The sequence below is a fragment of the Glycine max genome, chromosome 10 (genome assembly GCF_000004515.6).
Source record: "Glycine max cultivar Williams 82 chromosome 10, Glycine_max_v4.0, whole genome shotgun sequence".
NCBI classification, from domain to species: Eukaryota; Viridiplantae; Streptophyta; class Magnoliopsida; order Fabales; family Fabaceae; genus Glycine; species Glycine max.
Window position 1 is genome coordinate 19,063,451 of NC_038246.2, and position 9,523 is coordinate 19,072,973.

The window sequence follows — 9,523 nt, forward strand, 5'->3', positions numbered from 1 at the left end:
ACCCTCGAGAAAATCCTATTGGTCCATGATCGTACGTTTGATCTTTGATTCGATAGGAAATCGTGTGCAAAATAAAGTCATGGTGCAGTTATGGTTTGGGAATAGGATAAAACCCTTGCCTGTGTGAGTTTTATACACTATAAGTGATTTATTTTCAGCTTAGCCCGATGTTTCCCCTGCATGTTCATTTAAAAGCTAAATGTTGACATCCTGCCCTTCATTCTCGGTTACAAGGAAGATTACCCTTGGCACAAGTATATTGTTTCTCTAAGATATGGTACTCTCGCGAATGATTTATTTTTCTTTGCAAAAACAATGTTTGCCTTTTAGGTGGAAAAACCCAGTGGACCGTTCGGTCCTGCCAACCACTTTTTTTCGGAGCCCCGCGAAGTTATTGCGTAGCGCTATTCACCAATTCTCCATTCTCCACTTTTTTTCGGAGCCCCATGAATGTTATTGCCTAGTGCTGTTCATGCATCCTCCACCTTCGAGTCTAGAGCCCCGCGAAGTTATTGCGTAGCGCTGTTCGCCAATTCTCCATTCTCCACTTTTTTTTTGGAGCCCCATGAATATTATTGCCAAGCGCTGTTCATGCATCCTCCACCTTCGAGTCTGGAGCCCCGCGAAGTTATTGCGTAGCGCTGTTCGCCGGGCTCCAGACTCGATGGTGGAGGTGAAGCAGTAGTGGTATTGCCTAGCGTTGTTATGCATCCTCCACCTACGAGTCTGGAGCCCCGCGAAGTTATTGTGTAGCGCTGTTCGCCAGTTCTCCATTCTCCACTTTTTTTCGGAGCCCCATGAATGTTATTGCCTAGCGCTGTTCATGCATCCTCCACCAACGAGTCTGGAGCCCCGCAAAGTTATTGCGTAGCGCTGTTTCGCCAATTCTCCATTCTCCACTTTTTTCGGAGCCCCATGTATCTTATCGCCTAGCGCTGTTCATGGATCCTCCACCTTCGAGTCTGGAGCCCCGTGAAGTTATTGCGTAACGCTGTTCGCCTATTCTCCATTCTCCACTTTTTTTCCAAACCCCATGAATTTTATTGCCTTGTGTTGTTCATGCATCCTCCACCAACGAGTCTGGAGCCCCGCGAAGTTATTGCGTCGCGCTGTTCGCCAATTCTCCATTCTCCACTTTTTTTCGGAGCCCCATGAATGTTATTGCCTAGCGCTGTCATGCATCCTCACCACGAGTCTGGAGCCCCGCGAATTTATGCGTAGCGCTGTTCTCTAATTCTCCATTCTCCACTTTTTTTGGAGCCCCATGAATGTTATTGCCTAGCGCTGTTCATGCATCCTCCACCAACGAGTCTGGAACCCCGCAAAGTTATTGTGTAGCGATGTTCGCCAATTCTCCATTCTCCACTTTTTTTTGGAGCCCCATGAATGTTATTGCCTAGCGCTGTTCATGCATCCTCCACCAACGAGTCTGGAGCCCTGCGAAGTTATTGCGTAGCGCTGTTCGCCAATTCTCCATTCTCCACTTTTTTTCGGAGCCCCATGAATGTTATTGCCTAGCGCTGTTCATGCATCCTCCACCAACGAGTTTGGAGCCCCGCGAAGTTATTGCGTAGCGCTTGATCGAGGCCGTACCCGAATCAAATAAACATGAAAATGCAGTAACTAGGAAGTGATCCTAGGTCGTTTCCCAACGAGCAATGACAAACCAAATGTTCATAATATACTTGCGCAATAACAGTAACGATTGGGGGGGTTTTGTTTGTTTCGTGATTAAAGAGCAGAACAAATAAATTGGAATTTGAAACTACTAATATTAAAAACGGGTTGTTTCCTCTGATTCAGAAGCCATTCTCTTATCCTGGGTTATGGAGAATTTGTCCCTAATAGTCAACCACTTAATCCAACCCTATTTCAATTTACTAAGCGAAAATCAACTTAGGGTTATCAATACGTGATTAGGCACCACATACACCAGTTACCCCTTCGTCCATTAAGCATGAACGCAAGTTAGGCTCAGAGGCAATTAATCGAACACGAAGCATGCACTGATTAATGTTCACGAATTTGGGATAACTGGTGAAGGGAAAACTGCCAGGAAACCACATTACAAACGAAACCTCAAAGAGAGTTGGGCTTCGTCCTCAAAAGGAAACAACACCAGAAAAACTAGCCTTCCATAGATTCAAACAGAAAACGCAAATGAAACATGAAGCAAAAACGTAAATGAACAGAAACGTAAATGAAACAGAAATGTAAATGAAAGTAGAAGAAGAAGGAAGAACGAAATTGTAATTAGAAGCAGAAAACGTAAAATTGCATTACGTGAACAGTAGCATCAAAGCAGAAAACGTAAAACCCTAAAACAAAAGCTCTGAATAATGAATAGCATAACAGAATAGCCTTGCACGAATCCCAAGGCTGCTATTTAAAAAGAGTCACTCAAAGTCACTAGGCCCTATTACAATACTCTGGCCCAAAACGAAATAAACATTGAACAACATAAAATAAAATTGCGAAATTTCCTAATTAGAAATTAACTAAGGTAAGCGCTGCTTTATTTGCCCTCTTCAAGTCCATAACCAAAATCCGGATTAAGCCCAATGTTTCATTAATTCCTGAAATTAGATTAAAAACATCAAATTAGCTAAATGAGCCCAAATAATAAAACTGCCTGATTAATTGACAATTAAGACCAATCAGTAATTAAAATGGTGCAAAAAGGGTTTAGAAAATAAAAGAAAATGATGGCACATCAAAACCCCCCATACTTAGCCTTTTGCACTCCTGGGCAAAATGAAACAAAGAACAAAATCCAAGGATATCAAAGAGAGACAAACAAAAGCATTCACATATTTCTCAATGAACATCAAGGAATAAAATGAATGGGTAACATCTAACATAAGGAGATCCAAAAAGTCAAGACATTCATGAAAATCATCCAAGCAACCCAATCATGGCAAAATAGTTAATTAGCTCAAGAATGAAAAGTGATAAAGCCTCACAAGATATACACTCTATCTCTCAAGTGTCTAGGCTACTATTTACCCTCAAAGCACCCATGAAAGCAAACACCGCATAAACTTGGCAAGATTCTAAAATTGACAATCAACCCACAAACACAAGCACATGAGGATCAAAAGGTCTTTTAAGGTTGTAATGGGGCCAAGGACAAGGTATGGAGAAATATGGAATAAGTGGCTAAATCCCAAAGGAATAGAGGAGCAATGGGGAATAAGTGCATATTAAGAAAAAAATAAGAAAATAAAAAGAAGTAAAGATAAAATTTAAACATAAAGAGTAGAACCAAGAGTTTCATCATTCTTGTGCCATTTAAGATCTTATTCAGTCAACTTTATTGCTTTTCTTTTTCTTTTTTTGAATTTTTTTTTTCTTTTTTTTTTTACTCTATAGCCTTTGAGAAACAACATTTCATTCAGCATGTCCAACATTTAACCAATATACAATGTACATCAAGTATGGCCCAAAATACATCATGAAGCATAGCCAACAAAACAAGTTATCCAATGAAACAAAAACCCCACACACTTATTCCCAAAACAATTCCAAAGCTCCAAAATTCCTTAAGGATATGGTGATATCATGGTTTTTCATTTAAGGCTTGTAGTGAGCTTCAAAACAAGGAAAGGGAAACAAGGATCAAAAGGGCTATCAAAGGAATTAATTCAAGGTAAGTCCATTTGGCTAGAAGCTTATAAGAACAAAATTGCCTCAATCATTTCCAAATATGCATTTGAATTAGGAAGCATCAACAAGAATCAAGCCAAGGCTATTGTGCAAGCAATCAATGGGGAAAAACACACCAAATGATTATGATGATGGATGGCTCAAATTCTCACAAAGGTAAACTCATCACTTTCAAATTGAGCTTTCAAAACTATCATGGCATGTAGAGGAGAATCAAGGATTTCAAGTCACAAAATGTCAAGAACTTTTATTTTCAAAACAATTACCCATTTCTTGAACATATCCTATAATTCAAAGAAAAACATGCAAAGTCGTACATGCACACAAAATTGACCCAAAATATTAAACTAAAAATCCGACGAAACTAACAACATTAACAAATCTAAAATTCGCTTGATTTCCCAGTTAGAAATTTCTGCCTGTCCATTGGTCTGGGGTGGTATGGTGTGGATACCCTGTGTACCACCCGTACTTTTTAAGCAGGGCATGCATTGTCCTGTTGCAAAAATGGGTTCCTTGATCACTAACAATTGCTTTAGGTACTCCAAACCTGCAAAACAGATTAGACCTGACAAAGTCTGCAACAACTTTAGCATCATTAGTTCTAGTGGGCTTGGCTTCCACCCATTTTGAAACATAGTCAACTGCAAGGAGAATGTAAACATAACCAAAAGAGACAGGAAAAGGGCCCATGAAATCTATACCCCAAACATCAAACACCTCACAGAATAGCATAGGTTGCTGAGGCATTTGTTGTCGCCATGTAAGTGTATTTCCTGCTCTCTGACACTGCTTACAAGTGCTGCAGATCTTCCACGCATCTTTAAAGATGGTGGGCCAATAAAAACCACAATCAAGCACTTTGCGAGCTGTCCTTTGAACACCCAGATGACCTCCCGGTGCGGAAGAATGACAGAACTGCAGGACTGAGTCAGTCTCATGATCTGGAATGCATCGTCTAATTACCTGATCACTGCACAATTTTCACAAGTAGGGGTCATCCCAAATAAAATGCTTAGCATCACTTTTAATTTTATCTTTTTGGGCCTTAGATGCTAAGGGAGGAAAAACAGAGGCAACTAAATAATTGACAATGTTAGCAAACCAGGGAGTAGAAAGAGAGTCAGAAATACTATACAGTATATACAAATGATCATCCGGGAAATCATCCCGAATGGGTGAATCCGCATCTGATACACGTTTGATCCGACTCAAATGATCAGCAACTAGATTTTGTGCTTCGCTCCTATCACGGATCTCCAAGTCAAACTCTTGGAGCCAGAGCATCCATCGGATCAACCTAGGCTTAGAATTAGCCTTCTTCAACAAGTACTTTAGAGCTGCATGGTTAGTGTAAACAATAATGCGGGTACCAAGCAAATAAGATCGAAATTTTTCAAGAGCAAAAACTATGGCTAGAAGCTCTTTCTCAGTAGTAGTATAATTCGCTTGGGCAGCATCTAAAGTCCTAGAAGCTCTTTCTGAGCAAGGACAGCCCCCAATGCATAATTTGATGCATCACACATAAGCTCAAAAGGGGCTGTCCAATCGGGTGCCTGGATGATGGGGGTGGTAGTCAGCGCTCTTTTGAGGCAATCAAAAGCCTCTTTGCATCTGTCATTAAAGTCAAACTCCACCTCCTTTTGCAACAAGTTGGACAGTGGAAGGGCTACTTTGCTAAAATCCCTTATAAAGCGCCTGTAGAATCCTGCATGACCATGAAAAGATCGCACCTCTCGCACACAAGAGGGGTAAGGCAATTGTGAAATAACAGAAATTTTTGTAGGATCTACTTCAATACCCTTATTGGAAATAATGTGGCCTAAAACTATACCTTGCTCAACTATAAAATGACATTTTTCAAAATTTAGAACAAGGTTAGTTTCAATGCATCTATTCAAAACTTTTTCCAAACTATTCAAACAACCATCAAAAGAGGATCCATATACAGTGAAATCATCCATAAACACCTCTATGCAATTTTCTAAAAAATCACTGAAAATACTAATCATGCACCGCTGGAAGGTACCAGGGGCATTGCACAGGCCGAAAGGCATCCTCCTATAAGCAAAAGTGCCGAAGGGGCAGGTGAATGTGGTCTTTTCCTGATCCTCAGGAGCAATAGTAATTTGCATATAACCAGAAAAACCATCAAGGAAACAGTAGTGGGATTTACCTGCCAGGCGTTCAAGCATCTGGTCAATGAATGGCAGGGGAAAATGGTCCTTTTTGGTAACCTGGTTCAGCCTCCTATAGTCAATGCAGACTCTCCAACTGTTCTGCACCCCGAGTAGGAATCAGCTCCTCCTTCTCATTTTTTATCACTGTGAGGCCGGTCTTCTTCGGGACTACCTGGACAGGACTCACCCATTGGCTGTTGGAGATAGAATAAATGATTCCAACTTGCAAAAGCTTGGTTATCTCCTTCTTCACTACATCAAGAATCACCGAGTTGAGTCTTCTCTGTGGCTGTCTTACTGGTTTAGCTCCATCCTCTAAATTTATTCGATGCATACATGTGGATGGGCTAATACCAGGAATGTCCGCCAGAGTCCAGCCTATAGCCTTCTTATGCTTCTTGAGAACTGACAACAACTTCTCCTCTTGCTCATCATCAAGGGAGGCAGATATAATCACTAGAAAACTCTTGCTATCATCCAAGTAAGCGTATTTTAAATTTGATGGCAGAGGCTTCAATTCTGGTGTGGTCGGCTGGACAATGGTAGAAGGAGCTGGTTTCTCAGCCTTTACCTCATAAAGAAAGTCAGAGGTATGTGTACTTCCTGAAAAATTGGTTAGTCCTATCTGACTCTATAAAATCAATCTCGAGAGGTAAAACACCACCACCAGACATGCAATCAATATCACTCTCAGATTCACTCTCAGCATCAAATTCAGACATATGATCAAGTACAATTTCAGACTCAATGCATGAAGAGTGAGAGGCATGCAGATTAGAATAAAGATCAGTCATGTATTCATCAACAACATGGTCAATTATTTCAGCACGAAATACAGAAAGATCTTCAGATGGGTATTTCATAGCATCCAGAATATTAAAATGAACAGTTATATCACCAAACTCCATGGACAGTGTGCCTGCATAAACATCTATCTTAGTTCTAGCAGTTTTCATAAAGGGTCTGCCTAGAATGATAGGAACTGATCCTTGAGAAAATCCATCTTCCATATTCAAGATATAAAAATCAACAGGGAAAATCAGTTCACCAACTCTAACTAAGACATCTTCTATGAAACCAACAGGATAGGCAACACTTCTATTAGCTAAATGAATAACCACATCAGTTGACTGCAAGGGACCTAGAGATAGAGAATTAAAAATAGACAGAGGCATAACACTAACAGAGGCTCCTAAATCTAGCATGGCATTGTCAAACTTACTATTCCCTGTAATACAAGGTATGCTGAATGTACCTAGATCTTTGCATTTTTCAGGAATTTGAGGAACAGATTTACCAATCAATGCGGAGACATTTCTGCCCATGCTAATTCGTTCACTTCCTTTAAGCTTCCGCTTATTAGTGCACAGCTCCTTCAAGAATTTAGCATATCTTGGAATTTGCTTTATTGCATCCAACAGAGGTATGTTTACCTCTACTTTTCTAAACGTTTCCAAGATCTCTTTCTCTGCCTCTTCCATTTTTTTGTTGGAAACTGCTCTTGGAGGGAATGGAAGAGGGGGAATGTGCTGCTTCTGCAAATCAGAATTACCTATGGAAGAAGATTCACCTGCACAGAAATTGTTAGGTAAATTTTTGTCATCACCTTTTTCTGGAGTAGAGTGAAGTTTGGCAGGTTCATTTGCAGATGAGGAAGGTGCTACGGGTAGAGGTCCTTGACACTGCTTTCCCGACCTCAAGGAAATGGCACTGACATTTTTGGGATTTTGGACAGCTTGAGAAGGTAGCTTGTCAGAATTCTGGGACTGTTGTTGATTCAATTGTGTAGCTAATTGTCCCATCTGATTAGTCAAGCTTTGAATGGAAGCTCTGGTCTCTTGTTGAAACTGCATGTTTTGCATAGTCATTTGCCACACAAGTTCTTCGAGGGAAGGTTGTGGAGGGGCCTCAACTGTTGGCTGTTTCTGGGGTTGTTGCTGTTGTTGGATTGGTGGAGGAATGTATGGTCTGCTTGGGCCAGCAGCATTTTGGAAGGAAGGAGCAGGCTGCTGTTGTTGTTGCTGAGGGCTGGACCATCTGAGATTAGGGTGATTCCTCCATCCAGGGTTGTATCTGTTGCTGGAGAGGTCATAATTGTTCTGCTGTGGTTGATTTTGCTACTGAGGTTGAGGAGGTCTATTGTAAATATTTGCAGCATAAGCTTCAGGCTGCTCAATTGCTCTAGGTTGCTGCATGGAAGGGCAAAGGTCTGTATGGTGGTCAGCAGAGGAGCACAAACCACAAACCCTTGCGACAGGTACAGATTTCTGATTCAAGGCCAGCTGGGTTACCAAGTTAACCAATGCATCCAGTTTGCCTTCAAGCTTCTTAGTCTCAGATGATGCAGCTGAGTTTGTAGCTACCTCATGCACTCCTCTAATGACTATAGCATCATTTCTGGCGCTAAACTGCTGGGAGTTAGAAGCCATCTTCTCAATTAAATTCCTGGCTTCAGCAGGAGTCATGTCTCCAAGGGCTCCACCACTGGCAGCATCTATCATACTTCTCTCCATATTACTGAGTCCTTCATAAAAATATTGGAGAAGAAGTTGCTCCGAAATCTGATGGTGAGGGCAACTGGCACATAGTTTTTTAAATCGCTCCCAGTACTCTTACAGGCTCTCTCCACTGAGTTGTCTAATACCTGAGATATCTTTCCTGATGGTTGTGGTCCTGGAAGCAGGGAAAATGTTTTCTAAGAATACTCCCTTAAGGTCATCCCAGCTCGTGATGGACCTTGGAGCAAGGTAATACAGCCAGTCCTTTGCCACTCCTTCTAATGAATGAGGAAAAGCCTTCAGAAATATGTGATCCTCTTGGATATCTGGGGGTTTCATGGTGGAGCAGACAATATGAAATTCCTTCAAATGTTTGTGTGGGCCTTCACCTGCAAGGCCATGAAACTTTGGAAGCAAATGAATTAGTCCAGTTTTAAGAACATATGGGACATCCTCATCAGGGTATTGGATGCACAAGCTTTCGTAGGTGAAATCAGGTGCAGCCATTTCCCTTAGAGTCCTCTCACGGGGTGGAGGTTGTGCCATGTTCTCAGAATGTGCAAAATCAGAATGCTCAAAATTATAATGCTCCAAATCAGGATGTTGAAAATCACCAATAACAGAATGCACAGATTCACCAGTAATGGAATGCTCAGGATGATCAAAAGGTATAAAATGATGCCTAACTAATCTATGAAATGTCCTATCTATCTCAGGGTCAAAAGGTTGTAAGTCAGATGGATTGCCTCTAGTCATACACTACATTCAACATGCACAACTAGTTGTCTTGTCATGTAAATAAAGGTGCAGGTTTGAACTACAGCTACCCTCAAAAGATATCCAAATGACTTGAAATTTTGTGAGCAACCTTATAAAATGGTGAGAAGATAGCACAAAAAATTTCAGGCAAAAATTCAAAGTCTAACTATGGAAGCTAAAAATGGTAGGTTAAGAAAAATAAGTGAATAAAACTTGAAAAATAAAAAACTTTTGACAGAATCACTATTTTTGGATGATGGAGACCTCAGCCGGCCTATGGCCGCCTGCCACGGCGTAGGAAATTTTTTTCTACCCCAAATACATACATAATAATTGCGATTCTGATAACCGGAGCAAAAGTTATGCCCGTTTGAAGTTTCGACAAACACAAAATTTGCTACTTTTTTGGAACTTTCAAAT

At 40.9% G+C, this 9,523-nt stretch overlaps 1 non-coding gene across 1 annotated transcript; it reads left to right on the top strand.

The window, feature by feature from the left end:
• Positions 1 to 8,405: 8,405 nt before the first annotated feature.
• LOC112998272 (small nucleolar RNA R71) lies at positions 8,406 to 8,512 on the top strand. Its single transcript, XR_003263309.1, has one exon. It is a non-coding gene; the product is annotated as a small nucleolar RNA R71 (small nucleolar RNA).
• Positions 8,513 to 9,523: the final 1,011 nt, after the last annotated feature.